General features: G+C 39.9%; 1 pseudogene; it reads right to left on the reverse strand.

Annotated features, from left to right (window-relative positions):
• Positions 1-10497: 10497 nt before the first annotated feature.
• Positions 10498-10597, reverse strand: LOC118986954 (uncharacterized; annotated as a pseudogene).
• Positions 10598-17554: the final 6957 nt, after the last annotated feature.

Below are 17554 nucleotides of genomic sequence, written 5' to 3' on the forward strand. Positions count from 1 at the left end.
TTCTCAGTGAATGATTTTAGATCTCTGGCCAGGGCCTCTCCGAGGGGAGTGGGAGTTTCTGAAGCTCTGTGGCAGCCTGGTCTGGGTCTAAGCCAGCTAGGCTGAGGGCTGTAGGTGCCTGTAACTCTGGTCTTTGTTGCCTGCCAGTGGGCTTTTTCTCTTCCCTTTTCAGATACGGATACAGAACAAAATCCAAAACACAGAGTTCCGAAATAACACACAGGCATTCTCTTGCACCAGTGTGTCCACTGGTGCCTCACAGAGACATGGTCCTTTGCCTCAGGCTGAAGCACTCGTCAGCCCCAATTGACCCTTCCTGGGTCCCAGGTGGCAAAGGCATTTTCCCCAACTGGCTACAGGTGACCTTTCCTAGGTCTTACAATACAGGTTTCTGATCAGAAACAGAACCACGTGTGAGAAATTTGCTCTTTTCCCACGAAACCAGAAAACAAGTAGTTGAGGTTTCCTTTACTCCAGGTTTAAAACTTTCACATCCTTTATACATATTTCTACTTATCTAGATTTATCTATCATTTTTTTTACTCTTGGTTCCTCTGCCTCGGGATCGAGGGGTGTATATACCCTATATGCTTCCACAAGCCCCTCCAGTAATGCTGCCGGGGATTCCCCTCTGCCCTGGATGACTTCACTGACCTTACTAAAGTTGGTAGGCTTTCCCACAGCTGCCCCGAGCCCCCCTAGCAGAGCCCAGCGACACTGAAGGAGCGCATCCCTTCCCCTGGTAGCATCAGGATCCCAGGCCGGAGGCCGAGAAGGGAGATCAGCCCTTGGGGTTTTTCAGAGAACGGGGGACTCCGATGTTTCCAATTACATAAGTCACCAGTGGAAAAGGGCACATAAACCAGACGGAGAGACGCCCGCAGAGGAGCATTCGGCGCCGGCGGTGCTTCCCGGAGAGACAAAATGGTGGCGTCTCTCGTCCCTCCAGCAAGGGGGGGTGTCACTCTTGCTCCATAGGTTTTTCACCCGCGGAACTACAAGCACAGTCACCCTTACAAACACACAGACAAACATTCAAACAAATAACACAGTTCCACGAACACACGGACCATCAGACACACCCGGCACACAAACTGAGACTAAACTCGGCACAGCGCGGTGCGGGGGAAGGAAAACCTAACGTGACCGGTCACAATCCAAATTACCAAAACCACATTTCAGAGGGCAGCGTCCCGCCTCTGAAAATCCCTGAGTAGGTCACAGGCGGCGTCCCATCTACTACCTCAGGGGTTATTTGCTCCGGAGCACCAAAATCAAAAGAGGATCCTCACCAAATACTTACTCAGCTCGAGCTGCCCATTCAGTCTCCGAACCGAAACTCCGCCGGGGGAGATCTCGCTTGGGCCTCCAAATGTTGCATCCACCAACCTCGAGAACAAATGTCAGAGACTTTCAGGGTTTCAAAGATGTTACTTTATTGGCCAAGTTTAACCTGTGCAGGGGCAAACTCTCAAAGTGTCCAGAGACATGGTGCCCACAGAGGCTGCAAACGAGAGTCACGCGCAGCGCTTACAACTAAGTCCTTATATAGAGACAGGCAAGCAAGCGTTGAACAGAAGCAGATGTGGTGGTTAGCTATTGGCTTACAGAGCCTGCGCGTGGGAACAGGGTGGAGTCTATCTCAACTGAAAGGAAAATTTTGAAAGTAAACAGATTGCAATCAACTTACAGGATGTTTGCTAGGGATGCAAGCTCCTTGGGGCTGAGACTATTTTTCTTGTTCCCAACAGGAATGATAGGGGGAAAGGGAGGAAGGGATTTCAGGAACATATATAAAGGACACATGGACATAACCAAAGGAGGGGTGGAATTTTGGGAGGGAGATGAGGATGGATGGGGTGGGGTGGAGTGGTGGGGGGGAAATGCAGACAACTGTACTTAAATGATAAAATTAAATAAATTTAAAAAAAGAGAAAAGCAGTCACTTTATTTTTTTAATATTTTATTTACTTTTTTAGAGAGAGGGGAAAGGAGGGAGAGAGGGAGAGCAACATCAATGTGTAAGAGATAAATTGATCACTTGCTTCTCACACGCCCCCACCTGGAGACCTGGCCCATAACCCAGGCATGTGCCCTGACTGGGAATTGAAACTGTGACCTTTTAGTTTGCAGGCCAGTACTCAACCCCTGAGCTATACCAGCCAGGGCAGTATGTTCTTTTTTAATTTTACCTTTTTATTGAATTTATTAGGGTGACATCGATTCACAAAATCAGATGGTTTTCCCCTGACCAGTGTGGCTCTGTGGGTTGGGCAGCATCTTGCACAGCAAAATATCACCAGTTGATCCCCAGTGAGGGCACATGCCTGGGTTGTAGGTTTGGTCCCTGCTTGGGGCATGTACAGGAGACAATTAATTGGTGTTTCTCTCTCACATCATTGTTTCTCTCCCACTCTTTCTCCCTTCTCCTCTCACTAAAAACAAAAAAAATATTTTTAAAAATCAGACTTTAAGTGTACAACTCAACAAAATATCTGCACACAGTATTGTGCATCTATCACCCCAGGCAAAGTCTCTTTCCACTCCCAAATTCCTCCCTTTTATCTAGCTCCACATAATGCCCAGAAAGGGCATGTAGCTGTCACACAGAACATTAGTGGTCTTCTTCATGATATCTAAGCCCCTCGATGATGAGAGCCATGTTTGCCCTTACATTTCTTATATTTCATACGTTTTTGCTTAATCTATTCACCTTCTTTCATCCAGGCTCCTTTCCAGTGCCCCCCACCAAATAGTTGTCAGTTTGTTTCACATATCCATGCTTCTGTTTCTATTTTGTTTGTCACTTTATTTTGTTCATTAGATTCCCTACATAATTGAGATCATATGGTATTTGTATTTCTCTGGGTGACTTATTTCACTTAGCATAATACTCTCCAGGTCTTTCCATGCTGTCACAAAAGGTATGATTTCCTTCTTTTTCACAGCCACATAGTATTCCATTGTGTGAATATGCCACAGCTTTTTTATCCACTCAACTACTGATGGGCACTTGGGCTGTTTGCAGATATTGGCTATTGTAAATAATGCTGCAAGGAATACAGGGGTGCATATATTTTTTCAAATTACTGTTTCAGGTTCCTTCAGATGTACTTCCGGAAGTGGAATTGCTGGGGGGAAAGGCAGTTCTATTTTTATTTTTTTTTAGGAAACTCCATACTGTTTGCATAGTGGCTACACCATTCTGTACTCCCACCAACAGTGTGTGAGGGTTCCCCTTTTCTCCGCATCCTTGCCAGCACTTTTTTGTTGATTTATTGATAGTCATCTGACAGGTGTGAGGTCATACTTCATTGTGGTTTTAATTTGCACCTCTCTGATGATTAGTAATATTGAACATTTTCCATAAATGTATAACCCATCTGTATGTCCTCTCTGAAAAATGGCCTGTTCAGGTCCTTTGCCCATTTTATAATTGGGTTGATTGTATCCTTGGTGTTGACCAGTATAAGTTTTCTATATATTTTGAAAATTGACCCCCTATCAGATGTATCATAGATGGATATGTTCTTCCATACAGAGGGTTCCCTTTTCATTTGATAGTTGCTTTTGCTATGCTGAAACTTTTTAGTTTTATGTAGTCCCATTTGTTTATCTTTCCCATATTTCCCTCTCCCAAGGATACACATAAACAAAAATATTGCTGCAAGAGATGTCTGAGATTGTATTAATATGTTTTCTCCTAAGATTATTATGGTTTTGCAACTTACATTTAAGTCTTTTATCCATTTTGAGTTAATTATGGTATCTGGTGTAAATTGGTGGTCTAGTTGCATTTTTGGCATGTATGCACCTGTCCAATTTTTACAACACCGTTTATTGAACAGATCACTTTTATTCCACTGTATGTTCTTGTCTCCTCTGTCAAATACTAATTGCCCATAAAGGCATGGTTTTACCTCTGTACTCTCTGTTCTGCTCCATTGATCTCTATGCCTGTTTTTGTGTCAGTACCATGCTGTTTTTATTACAGCGGCCTTGTAGTATAGTTTAATATCTGGTATTGTGATCTCTCCAATTTTGTTCCTTTTTTTTGAGATTGCTGAGATTATTCGGGGTCTTATTTTGTTCCATATCAATTTTTGGAATATTTGTTCTAGATATTCCAATTTTTGGAATACTTTGTGAAATACACCATTGATATTTTAAGAGGAATTGCATTGAATCTATAGATTGCTTTAGGCAGTGTAGTATAGACACTATGATGATGTTAATTCTTCTGATCCATGAACATTATATGTTTCCACTTGGTTGTATCTTTCTCAATTTCTTTCTTTAATGTCCTATAGTTTTCTGAGCACAGGTCTTTGACCTCCTTGTTTAAGTTTATTCCTATGTACCTTATTTTTTGTTGCTGTTTCAATAGCAAATAGGATTTTTTCCTTAGTTTCTTTTTCTCAGAATTCATTATTGGCATATAAAAATGTCATTGATTTCTGGATAGTAATTTTGTATCCTGCTAGTTTGCTCAATACATTTATTAAATCTAATAGGTTTTTGGTTTTGAAAACCCATAGACGCTAAGGGTTTTCTATGTATAGTACCAAGTAAGTAGGAAATAATGATAGTTTTACTTGCTTCTTTCCAATTTGAAAGCCTTTTATTTCTTCTTCTTGTCTGATCACTGTGGCTAAGACTTCCAGTACTATGTTGAATAAGAGTGATAAAAGCAGATATCCTTGTCTTGTTCATGATCTTAAGGGAAATGATTTTAGATTTTGTACATTAAATATAATGTTGGCTATAGGTTTTTGATATATGGCCTTTATTATGTTCAGGTATGATCTCTCTATTTCTACTTTGCTGAGAGATTTTCTTATAAATGAGAGCTGGATTTTATCAAATGTATTTTCTGCATCTACTGATATCATCGTGTGATTTTTTAATTTTCATTTGGTTTATGTGATATATCATGTTTATTGATTTGCAGGTAGTGCATCAGACTTGTATCTGTGGGATGAATCCCACTTGATCATGTTGTGTGATCTTTTTAATGTGTTGTTGGATTTGGTTTGCTACTATTTTGTTGAGGATTTTAGCATTTATGTTTTTCAGGGATACTGGCCTATAATTTTCTTTGACTATAGTGTCTTTATCTGGTTTTGCAATTAGAATAAGACTGACCTCATAGAAAGAGCTTGGAAGTCTTCTGTCCTCTTCAATTTTATGAAATAGGTTAAGGAGGATAGGTATTACTTCTTTGAATATTTCATAAAATTTGCCTGTGAAACCATCTGATCCAAGACTTTGGTCTTCTGGGAGTTTTTAAATACTGCTTCAATTTCATTACATGTTATCACTCTATTCCAGTTTTCTGCTTTTTACTGACTCAATTTTGGTAGCTTTTATGTTTCTAGAAATTTGTCCATTTCAGCCAGGTTGTCCAATTTTTTGGTATATAATTCTTCATAATATTTTCTTATACTACTTTGTATTTCTATAATGTCAGTTGTTACTTCTCTTCTCTCATTTGTGATTTTATTTATTTAGGTCTTTCTCTCTTTGTTTCTTTTTTTGAATATATTTTATTGATTATACCATTACAGTTGTTCTATTCCCCCCTTCATTCCCCTCCACCTGCACACTCCCTCCCCCACCCTTCTCCCCCCTTAGTTTATAACCACGTGTCTCAAGTTCTTTAGATTCTATATTTCCCCTACTATTCTTGCCCTCCCCCCATCTATTTTCTACCTACTGTCTATGCTATTTTCTGTACCTTCTCCCCTCTTCTCCTCCTCCCACTCCCCTGTTGCTAACCCTCCATGTGTTCTTCATTTCTATGGTTCCACTCCTGATCTAGCTGTCCTCTTGGTTTGCTTTTGTTTAAGGTGTGGTTGGTAATAACTGTGAGTTTGCTGTCCTTTCACTGTTCATATTTTTCATCTTCTTTTTCTCACATAAGTCCCTTTAGCATTTCATATAATAAGGGCTTGGTGATGACGAACTCCTTGAACTTGACCTTATCTGAGAAGCACTTTATCTGTCCTTCCATTCTAAATGAAAGTATTGCTGGATAAAGCAATCTTGGCTGTAGGTCTTTGGATTTCATGACTTGGAATACTTCTTTCCAGCCCCTTCTTGCCTGGAAGGTCTCTTTTGAGAAATCTGCTGATAGTCTGATGGGTACTCCTTTGTAGGTGACTGTCCCCTTATCTCTTGCTGCTTCTAGGATTCTCTCCTTCATTTGAATCTTGGCTAATGTAATTATGGTGTGTCTTGGTGTGTTCCTCCTTGGGTCCACCTTCTTTGGGACTCTCTGAGCTTCCTGGATTTCCTGGAAGTCTATTTCCTTTGCCAGGCTGGGGAAGTTCTCCTTTATTATTTATTCAAATAAGTGTTCCACTCGTGGCTGTTTCTTTTCCCCTTCTGGTACCCCTATAATCCGGATGTTGGAATGTTTAAAGATGTCTTGGAGGTTCCTAAGCCTCTCCTTGTTTTTTTGAATTATCATTTCTTCATTCCTTTCTGGTCAGATGTTTCGTTCTTCCTTCTGGTCCATTCCGTTGATTTGAGTCCCAGTTTCCTTTCCATCGCTATTGGTTTCCTGGACATCTCCCTTCATTTCAATTAGTTTAGCCTTCATATGTTCCTCTAATTTGTGACTATAATCAACCAGTTCTGTGAGCATCCTGATAAACAGTGTCTTGAACTGTGCTTCTGAGAGGCTGGCAATCTCTTGGTCGCTTAGAGTTATCGGCTCTGGGACTTTGAGTTCTTCTTGCGCCATCTTTTGGGCTGTTGGTGCCTGTTCTGTAGCAGGATCGGAGCCCTAAGGTGTTCAGTAGAGCAGGGCAACTCAGCCACTGGGTTGTTACGCTGTATGTGGGGGCGGGGTCAAAGAGGAGCAACGGCTTCCCATCTGCCGCCTCCTGCCACGGCCCCCACAGGTGCCGCAGCTGCCACCGTCACCGGGGCCTGCGCGTTTTGTCCCACTGCACGCGAGTGTGCCACGGCCGTCAGCCCTCCACCACTGGGTTCGCCCCCTGGGGCCTGCGTGGTTTGTCTCACAGTGTGTAAATGTGCGACTGCGGTCAGTCTGCCCTGCACCCCAACTGGGTCCAGGCTACTTGCGTGCCTAGGTCTGGGGATCTTTTCTGCCTGACCCTGCTCCACTGCTGGCTCCACCCCTCTTACCGTTCCCGGTTGAATGGTTCATTGTTGTCGGACTTCCATATAATTCAATTTTCTGTTCTTTGGCTGTGTTTTTGTTCCCCAAACCTTTGTTTAATTCAAACTTGGTTGTGGGAGAAGGCACAGTGTTTCCACCTATGCCTCCATCTTGGCGGATGTCCACAGTCCTCTCTTTGTTTCTTGGTGAGCCTGGCTAAAGGTTCATAATCTTGTTTATCTTTTCAAAGAATCAGCTCTTGAATGTATTGATCCTTTGTACTTTGGGTTTTGGGGGGGGTTTTGTGTGTGTGTGTGTCATTTAGTCCCACTCTGACATTTATTCTTTCCTCTCTTCTACCTACTCTGGCCCTTTGTTCTTGTTGGTTTTTTATTTTTCTTTTTATGTGTAGGGTTAGATTATTTATATTAGATTGTTCTTGCTTCTTGAGTTAGGCTTGTCCCATAGATTTTGGGGTTTTGTGTGTTCATTTCTTTTTTTTAAAGATTTTATTTATTTATCTTTAGAGGGGAAGGGGAGAGGGAGAGAAACATCAATGTATGGTTGCCTTTTGTGTGTCCCCTGCTGGGAGTTGCCTGCAGGGAACCGGCCTGCAACCCAGGCATGTGCCCTGACTGGGAATCGAACCGCAATCCTCTGGTTCGCAGGCCCAAGTTCAATCCACTGAGCTACACCAGCCAGGGCTGTGTGTTCATTTCTGATTGTTTCCAGAAAATTTTTTATTTCTTCCTTGATCTCATTGGTAACCTATTCATTGTTTAATAATATGTGATTTAGCCTCAATGTGTTTGAACATTTTTTGAGATTTAGTTGTACTTGATTTTTAGTTTCACACCATTGTGATCCAAAAGTATACTTGATATGATTTCAATCTTCTTGAATTTATTAAGAATTATTTTGTGTCCTAACATGTGCTCTATCTTTGAGAATGTTCTATATGTAGTTGGCCATGTATATTCTGCTGCTTTGAGATGAAATATTCTGTAAATATCAATTAAATCCATCTAATCTAGCATGTCATTTAAGGTCACTATTGCCTTGTTGATACTTTGTCTGGAAGATCTTTCTAGTGATGACAATAGGGTATTGAAATAACCTACTGTGACTTTATTGCTCTTGATCTCTCCTTTGAAGTTCACAAAGAGTTTTTCATAAACATTGAGGAGCTCCTATATTGGATGCATATATGTTTACAAGGGTTATATTCTCTTGATAGATTAATCTTTAATAATAATAGTGACCTTCTTTGTCTCTTGTGATGGCCTTTGTTTTGAAGTCTATTGAGTTGGATATAAGCATTGCAACCCCAGCTTTTTTCCATTTTCATTTGCATGGAATCTTTTTTCCATCACTTCACTTTCATTCTTTGTATATCTTTGGTTCTGAGTTGGGTTTCTTGTATATAGCATACATGTGGGTCATGTTTTTTTATCTATTCAGCTAACCTTTGTCTGTAGATTGGAGCACTTAATCCATTTACACTTAAGTTTATTATTGACAGGAACTTATTTATTGACATTTTATTGTACCCATGTTCCTCTCTCTATTTCTTCTTCTTAAAGTAATCCCTTTAACAGTTCTTACAATGAAGGTTTGGTGCTAATAAACTCCTTTAGACATTTTTTGGTCTAGAAAGCTCTTTATTTCACCTACAATTTTACATAATAGCCTTGCTGGATAGTCTTGGTTTCAGGTCCTTGATTTTTACTATTTTGTTTGTTTGTTTGTTTTTAAATTGTTGTTCAAGTAAAGTTGTCACCATTTTCCCCCCACCACTCTCCCACCCCAGCCATCCTTGCCTCCCCCCTCAATCCTACCCCGCTTTGGCTTTGTCTATGTGGTTTTCATTATTGTCAATACTTCATGCCAATCCCTTCTGGCCTGGAGTTTCCAGTTGATAACAGCGTTATGGGAACTCCCTCATAGGTAACTGTTTCTCTCTTGCTGTCTTTAAGACTCTCTCTTTAAACTCATATGACTCAACTCCAAAAAGACAAATGACCCAATTAAAATATGGGCAAAGGACCTGAACAGACACTTCCCCAAGGAGGACCAGAGACATATGAAAGAATGCTCAGCATCACTAGCCATCAGAGAGGTGCAAATTAAAACCACAATAAAGTACCACTTCACACCATCCAGAATGGCCATCCTAAACAAAACAATAAACAACAAGTGCTGACAAGGTTCTGGAGAAAAGGGAACCCTAGTACACTGTTAATAGGAATGCAGACTGTTGCTGCGACTGTGGAAAACAGTATGAAATTTCCTCAAAAAGTTAAAAATAAAACTGTCATTTCACTCAGCAATTCCACTGCTGGCCTTATACTCAAAGAATCCTGAAACATCAATTCAAAATAACTATGCACCCCAGTTTTCATAGCAGCACAATTTACAATAGCCAAGTGTTGGAACCAACATAAGTGGCCATCAGTGAATGAGTGGGTAAAAAACTGTGGTACATTTACACAATGGAATACTACATAGCTGAGAGAAAGCAGGAACTCCTATCCTTAGTGACAGCATGGATGGAACTGGAGAGCATTGTGCTAACTGAAATAAGCCAGGGAGTGAAAGACAAATACCATATGATCTCAATTGTAAGGGGACCCTAATCCACAAAACAAACAAGAGAGCAAAATACAACTAGAGACACGGAAATAAAGAACAAACTGCTCTGGCTGGTGTGGCTCAGTGAATTGGGTGCTAGCCTGTGAACCAAAAGCTTGCTTGTTCTATTTTCAGTCAGGACACATGCCTGGGTTGTGGGCCCCAGTTGGGGGTGCATGGGAACCAACCACACATTGATGTTTCCCTCTTTCTCTTTCTCCTTCCGGTCCCCTCTCTCTAAAAATAAGTAAATACAATATTTTTTAAAAGAACAAACTGACAGTGACCAGAGGGGAGGGGGAGGGAGATAACAGGGGGAAAGAAGGAGAAGAGTCAAGGAACATGTATAAAGGATCCATGGGCAAGGACAGCAGGGGAGGCTTGAATATAGGAGAGCGGTTTTGGGCAGGACAGGAGAGAGTATTGGGATAAAGTGGGGATAAATTTAATTAAACAACAATAAAAAAATTTTAAGGTTTTCTATTTCTTCCTGATTCAATTTTGGAAGAGTATATATTTTTAAAAATTGATTTTTTTTCTTCTAAATTGTACAATTTTTTGGCATATAGTTCATAATATTTTCTTACAATGTGTTATATTTTTTGCTGTCAGTTGGTATTTCTCTTTTATTTATTTGGGTCCTCTCACTTTGTTTATTGATGAGTCTGTTTAAAGGGTTGTTAAACTTATTTATCTTTTCAAAGAACCAGCTCTTGGTTTTATTTATTTTTAATTTAAAAAATATGGAACTCTTCACGAATTTGCACGTCATTCTTGCATAGGGGCCATGCTAATCTCTGTATCACTCCAATTTTAGTATATGTGCTGCTGAAGCACCAGCTCTTGGTTGTATTATCCTTTTGTATTCTTTTTTAAATCTCGGTGTCATATATTTCTACTCTGATCTTTATTATTTCCTTACATCTACTTATTCTGGGATTTCCCTTTTGTCCTTTTTCTAGTTCTCTTCAATGTCATGTTAAATTGTTTTTTATTATATTTTATTGATAATGCTATTACATTGTCCCAATTTCTCCCCTTTGTTCCCCTGCACCTGGTACCCCCAATCCCTCCAGCAATCCTCTCCTTTAGTTCATGTCCATCGGTCATGCATACATGTTCTTTGACTACTCCATTTTTATACCATTCTTAAAATCCACCTGCCTATTTTTTACCTACATATTTGTACTTCTTAATGCCCTCACCTCTTCACTCATTCCCCCATATGCACTCCCAACTGGAAACCATCAAAATGCTCTTCATATCCATGATTCTGTCTCTGTTCTTCTTGTTTGCTTAGTTGGTTTTTTAGATTCAGTTGTTGATAGATATGTATTTGTTGCCATTTTATTGTTTATAGTTTTGATCCTCTTCTTTTTCTTAAGTAAGTCCCTTTGACATTTCATACAATAAGGGCTTGATGATAATAAACTCCTTTATTTTTTTCTTGTCTGCCCTTTGATTCTAAATGGTAGCTTTGCTGGGTAGAGCAATCTTGGCTGTAGATCTCTATTTTTCATGACTTTGAATATTTCTTGCCAGTTCCTTCTAGTCTGCAAAGTTTCTTTTGAGAAATCAGCTGATAATCTTATAGGAACTCCCCTGTAGGTAATTAACTTCTTTTTTCTTGCTGCTTTTAAGATGTTCTCTTTATTGGTTTTTAAAGGTTTTATTTATTTATTTTAGAAAGGGGAAGGGAGGGAGAGAGTGAAAGAAACATCAATGTGAGGTTGCCTCTCATGCACCCCCTGTTGGGGACCTGGCCTGCAACCCCCAAGCCTATGGCCCGACTGGGAATTGAACCGGTGACCCTTTGGTTTGCAGGCCAGCACTCAATCCACTGAGCCACACCAGCCACACCAGCCACATCTCTATTCATCTTTAACTTTTGGCATTTTAATTATTGTGTGTCTTCAAGTGAGCCTCTTTTCATCCATCTTGTTTGGTACTCTCTGTGCTTCCTGAACTTGCATGTCTATTTCCTTCACCAATTAGGGAAGTTTTCTTTCACTATTTTTCAAATAGATTTCCATTTTCTTGCTCTTTCTCTTCTCCTTCTTGTACCCTTATGAATTGAGTGTTGGACCTCTTGAAATCATCCCAGAGGCTACTTACACTATCCTCATTTTTTTTAGGTTCTTTTTTCTTCATGCTATTCTGATTGGATGTTTTCTGCCTCCTTATGTTCCAAATCATTCATTTGATTCTTGGCTTCATCCACTCTATGTTTTTTCCTTGTAGTTTGTTATTTATTTCAATTAGCATTCCCCTTGTTTCTGACTGGATCTTTTTTATGCTCCTGAGGTCCTCTAAATTCCTTGAGCATTCTTATAAATAGTGTTTTAACTTTTCATCTGATAGATTGCTTATCTCCATTTCATTTAGCTCTTTTTCTGGAGTTTCAATCTATTATTTCATTTGGGCCGTGTTTCTTTGTCTCCTCATTTTGGCAGCCTCCTTGTGTTTGTTTCTATGTATTAGGTAGAGCTGCTTTGACTCCGTGTCTTAGTGGTGTGGGGTAATGTAGTAGGTGTCCTGTAGGGTACAGTGGCATAGCCTCCCTATCACCCAAATTGGGTACTCGATGTGTGCCCTTTGTGTGGACTGAGTACACCCTCATCTGTGTGAGCCTTGGTTGCTGTTTGCAGATCAATGGGAGAGCTTTACCCAGGCCAGTCAGCTGCAAGAATTGGCTGTGACTGCTGATCACCAACCTCCACCCTCCATGGAGGATCAGCTGTGCAGCAGCATGGTGGTGGTGCTCACCATGGTCTATAGCTGTCCACTTCATGTGCTTGCACTAGATTTTCCAGTCTGGATGGATGTGGTTTATTTAATTCCATAGTTGTCTGAAGTCCATTCAACTTGATTTCTAGTGGTTTTCAGTGACGATTGTTCTATATTTTAGTTGTAATTTTGAGAATTTGTGTGCACAAGTGACCAATGTCAGCCTATACTGCCATTGTGACCAGAAAATCCCTTAAAATTGTTTATTTGAGATATTTCTTGTCTTTTGAGATAGTCCTTTAGTGCTATGAACTTCCCTCTCAGTACTGCTCTTGTTGTGTCTCATAAATTTGAGGTTGTGGTATTTTCATTTTCTTTTATTTCCAAGTAACCTTTGATTTCTTCCTTGATCTCACTGTTATCCCATTCATTTTTCAATAAAATGTTATTTAGCTTCCATGTGTTTCAATGTTTTTCATTTTTTTAATTATTTGATTTCTAGTTTCATACCATTTTGATCAGAGTAGATGCTTGATATGATTTCAATCTTCTTGAATTTATTAAGACTTATTTTGTGTCCTAACATGTGGTTTATCTTTGAGAATTTCCATGTGCACTTGAGAAGAATGTGTAGTCTGCTTCTTTGGGATAAAATGTTCTGTAATTATCAATTAAATCCATCTGATCCAGTGTGTTGTTTAAGGTCACTGTTGCCATGTTAATTTTTTGTCTGGAAGATCTATTCATTGTTGTCAGTGGGTGTTACAATCCCCTACTATTGCTCTGTCAATTTCTCCCTTAATGTCCACCAAGATTTTTTGGCTCCAACGTTGGATGCATATATGTTTAGCAGGGTTATATCCTTTAGTTGGATCAGTCATTTTAGTATTATGTAATGACCTTTTTTGTCTCTTTTTATGGCCTTTGTTTTGAAGTTTATTTAGTCAGGTATAAATATTTTACCTCAGGGTTTTTTCATTTCCATTTGCATGGAGAATTTTTTCCAGCCTTTCACTTTCATTCTGTGTGTATCTTTTGTTCTGAGGTGGGTCTCTTGCAGAGAGCATATATATGGGTCATGATTTCTTTTTTAAAAAGTATATTGTATTGATTATGCTATTACAGTTGTCCCATTTTCTTTCTCTCCTTTATCCTCTTCTGCCCAGTAACACCATTCCCTCCAGCATCCCCCCCTTAGTTCATATCTATGGATTGTACATATAAGTTCTTTGGCTTCTCTATTTCCCATACTATTCTTAATCCCTCCTGTCTATTTTGTACATATCAATTATGCTTCTTCCCTGTATGTTTTCCTCATTCTTCCTCTCCCCCTCCCCATTGATAACCCTCCATTTGATCTCCATTTCTGTGTTTCTGTTCCTGGTCTAATTGTTTCCTTAGTTTGTTTTTGTTTTTGATTTTTAGGTTTGATTGCTCATAGTTGTGAGTTTGTTGTCATTTCACTGCTCATACCTTTGATGCTCTTATTTTTATAGATATGTCCCTTTAACATTTCATAGACTAAAGGCTTAGTGATGATGAACTCCTTTAACTTGACCTTATCTGGGAAGCATTTTATCTTTCCTTCCATTCTAAATGAAAGCTTTTCTGGATAGAGTCATCTTGGATCAGGGTCCTTGCCTTTCATGACTTGGAATACTTCTTTCCAGCCCCTTCTTGCTTGTAAGGTCTCTTTTGAGAAAACAGCTGACAGTCTGATGGGAACTACTGGTTGGTAACTCTCTTGTCTTGCTGCTTTTTAGATTCTCTCCTTATCTTTAATCTTGGGTAATGTAATTATTATGTGCCTTGGTGTGTTCCTTGGCTCCAACTTCTTTGGGACTCTCTGAGCTGCCTGGACTTCCTGGAAGTCTATTTCCTTTGCTAGATTAGGGATGTTTTCTTTAATTGTTTTTTCAAATAAATTTTCAGTTTTTTTCCTCTTTCTCTTCTCCTTCTGGCACCTCTATGATTCTAGTGTTGGAATGTTTAAAGTTGTCCCAGAGGTTCCTAAGCCTCTCCTCATTTTTTTTGAATTCTTGTTTCTTCACTCTGTTCCAGTTTGTGTCTTAAACTGGTTTGTTTCTTCCTTATAGCCCAAAACATTAAATTGAATCCTGGTTTCCTTCTCTTCACTATTGTTTCCCTGTATGTTCTTCTTTATTTCACTTTGTATAGCCTTCACTTCTTCCTTTATTTTGCATCCTTACTGAATCATTTCTGTGAGCATCCTGATTACCAGTGTTTTGAACTCTGCAACTGATAAGTGAGCTATGTCCTTGTTGCTTACTTCTTTTTCTGGAGTTTTGATCTGTTCTTTCATTTGGGCCATATTTTTTTTGTACTGGCACCCCTATTACATTTCTAAGGGGTGGATCCTTAGGGATTTCCCAGGGCAGGGCGATCCACATCACTGAGTTGTGATGCTGTATATGGAGGAGGAGTCAGAAAGAGAATAATACTGGATGCTCAGCTATTTCTCCACTGTCAAGAGAATAGCAGTTTCTCCTGCCACCACAACTTTCATGCAGCTTGATTTTCTGGCAGTTCTAGTTGGTTTTTGTTTTAAAATTGGTTATTTCCTTTTTTAGTTGTGTGATGAGGTGAAGTATATCTACCTACTCCTCCATCTTGGCTGGAAGCCCCCAGGTCATGTTTTTCTCATATATCCAGCTTCCCTTTGCATTTTGACTGGATCATTTAATCTGTTTACATTTAATGTTAATATTTATAGGTACTTATTTGTTGCCAATATTCTTTACATTATGTTCTTGTCCCCATTTCTTCCTCTTCTTCTTAAATCAGGGTCTTCAGAATTTTTGGCAATACTAGTCTGGTTGTAATGAACTTCTTTAGCATCACTTTTTTTGGCCTGGCAAGCACTTTATTTCCCTTACAATTTTAAATGATAGCCTTGCTGGATAGAGTAATCTTAGTCGTAGGTTCTTGCTTTTCATCACTTTAAATATTTTGTGTCAATCCATTCTGGCTTGAGTGCTTCTGTGAAGAAATCAGCTGACATGTTTATGGACACTTTCTTGTAGATAACTACCTGTTCATTGCTTGCTGCTTTTAAGATTCTCTCTGTCTTTAACCTTTGCCATTTTAAGTATGATGTGTCTTGGTGAAGCTCTCTTTGGGTTCATCTTGATTGGGATCTCTGTGTTTCCTGAACTTTTGTGACTTTTTCTTTTACCATGTTAGGGAAGTTTTCAGCCATTATTTCTTCAAACAAGTTTTGTATCCCTTGCTCACTCTCTTCTCCTTGTGGTAATCCTATGATGCAAATGTTATTATACTTGATATTGTCCCATATGTCCCTTAGACTTTCTTAATTTTTTTTAATTATCTTGTTTTTGGTTTTTTATTCTTTCTTTCTTTTTTTAAATGTATTTTATTGATTATGCCATTACAGTTGTCCCATTTCCCCCCTTCATTCCCCTCCACCCTGCACACCCCCTCCCCCACCATCCCCCCTTTAGTTTATGACCATGTGTCATAAGTTTCTTAGATTCTATATTTCCCATACTGTTCTTGCCCCCCGATCTATTTTCTAGCTACCATCTATGCTACTTATTCTCTGTACCTTCTCCCCTCTTCTCCTCCTCACACTCCCCTGTTGCTAATCATCCATGTGATCTCCATTTCTATGGTTCTGCTCCTGATCTAGCTGTCCTCTTGGTTTGCATTTGTTTTAGGTGTGGTTGTTAATAACTGTGAGTTTGCTGTCCTTTCACTGTTCCTATTTTTATCTTCTCTTTCTTAGATAAGTCCCTTTAACATTTCATATAATAAGGGCTTGGTGATGATGAACTCCTTGAATTTGATCTTATCTGAGAAGCACTTTATCTGTCCTTCCATTCTAAATGAAAGCTATGCTGTATAAAGCAATCTTGGCTGTAGGTCTTTGGATTTCATGACTTGGAATACTTCTTTCCAGCCCCTTCTTGCCTGGAAGATCTCTTTTGAGAAATCTGCTGACAGTCTGATGGGAACTCCTTTGTAGGTGACTGTCCCCTTCTCTCTTGCTGCTTCTAGGATTCTCTCTTTCATTTTCATCTTGGCTAATGTAATTATGATGTGCTTTGGTGTGTTCCTTCTTGGGTCCACCTTCTTTGGGACTGTCTGAGCTTCCTGGATTTCCTGGAAGTCTATTTCCTTTGCCAGATTGGGGAAGTTCTCCTTTATTATTTGTTCAAATAAGTTTTCCACTTGTTGCTCTTCCTCTTCCCCTTCTGGTACCCCTATAATTCAGATGGTGGAACATTTAAAGATGTCCTGAAGGTTCCTAAGCCTCTCCTCATTTTTTGAATTCTCATTTCTTCATTCCTTTCTGGTTCGATGTTTTGTTCTTCTTCTGGTCCATTCCATTGATTTGAGTCCCAGTTTCCTTTCCATCACTATTGGTCTCCTGTGCATTTTCCTCCATTTCAATTAGTTTAGCCTTCATTTGTTCCTCTAATTTGTGACTAAAATCAACCAGTTCTGTGAGTCACCTGATCACCAGTGTTTTGAACTGTGCATCTGAAAGTTTGGCTATCTCTTGGTCACTTAGAGTTATTGGCTCTGGGGCTTTGAGTTCTTCTTGAGCCATAATGTTTTGGTCTGTTCTCACCTGTTATGTGTGAGGGTCAGAGCCATAGGTGTTCACCAGGGTGGGGCAACTCTGTTACTGGGTTGTGATGCTGTATGTAGGGGCGGGGTCAAAGAGGTGCAATGGTGGTCCCCTCTGCTGCTTCCTGCCGCTGGGGCCTGTGTGGTCTGTCTCACTGCTTGCTCCTTCGCCTGGTTTATCTGTGCACAAATGTGTGACCATGGTCAGCCAGCTGCCTTGCACCCTCACTGGGTTTGCCTGTCACAACCCCACACCTGGGATCTGCCAACCGCTGCCTGCCTGCCTGGGTGGGTCTGGCCGAGTTTTCCTGCGCAACCCGACTCCACCAGCCGCTTGCTCTGCCCCTCTTACTGGTCTGGCTGAATGGTTTGTTGTTGTCAGACTTCTGTATAGTTCAATTTTTTGTGTTTTGGTTGCATTTTTGTTACTAAAACTTTCTTGTCTTTAAATTT

Source organism: Sturnira hondurensis, unplaced genomic scaffold (genome assembly GCF_014824575.4).
Source record: "Sturnira hondurensis isolate 20B ecotype Veracruz unplaced genomic scaffold, ASM1482457v3 Scaffold0004711, whole genome shotgun sequence".
Classification (NCBI taxonomy): Eukaryota; Metazoa; Chordata; class Mammalia; order Chiroptera; family Phyllostomidae; genus Sturnira; species Sturnira hondurensis.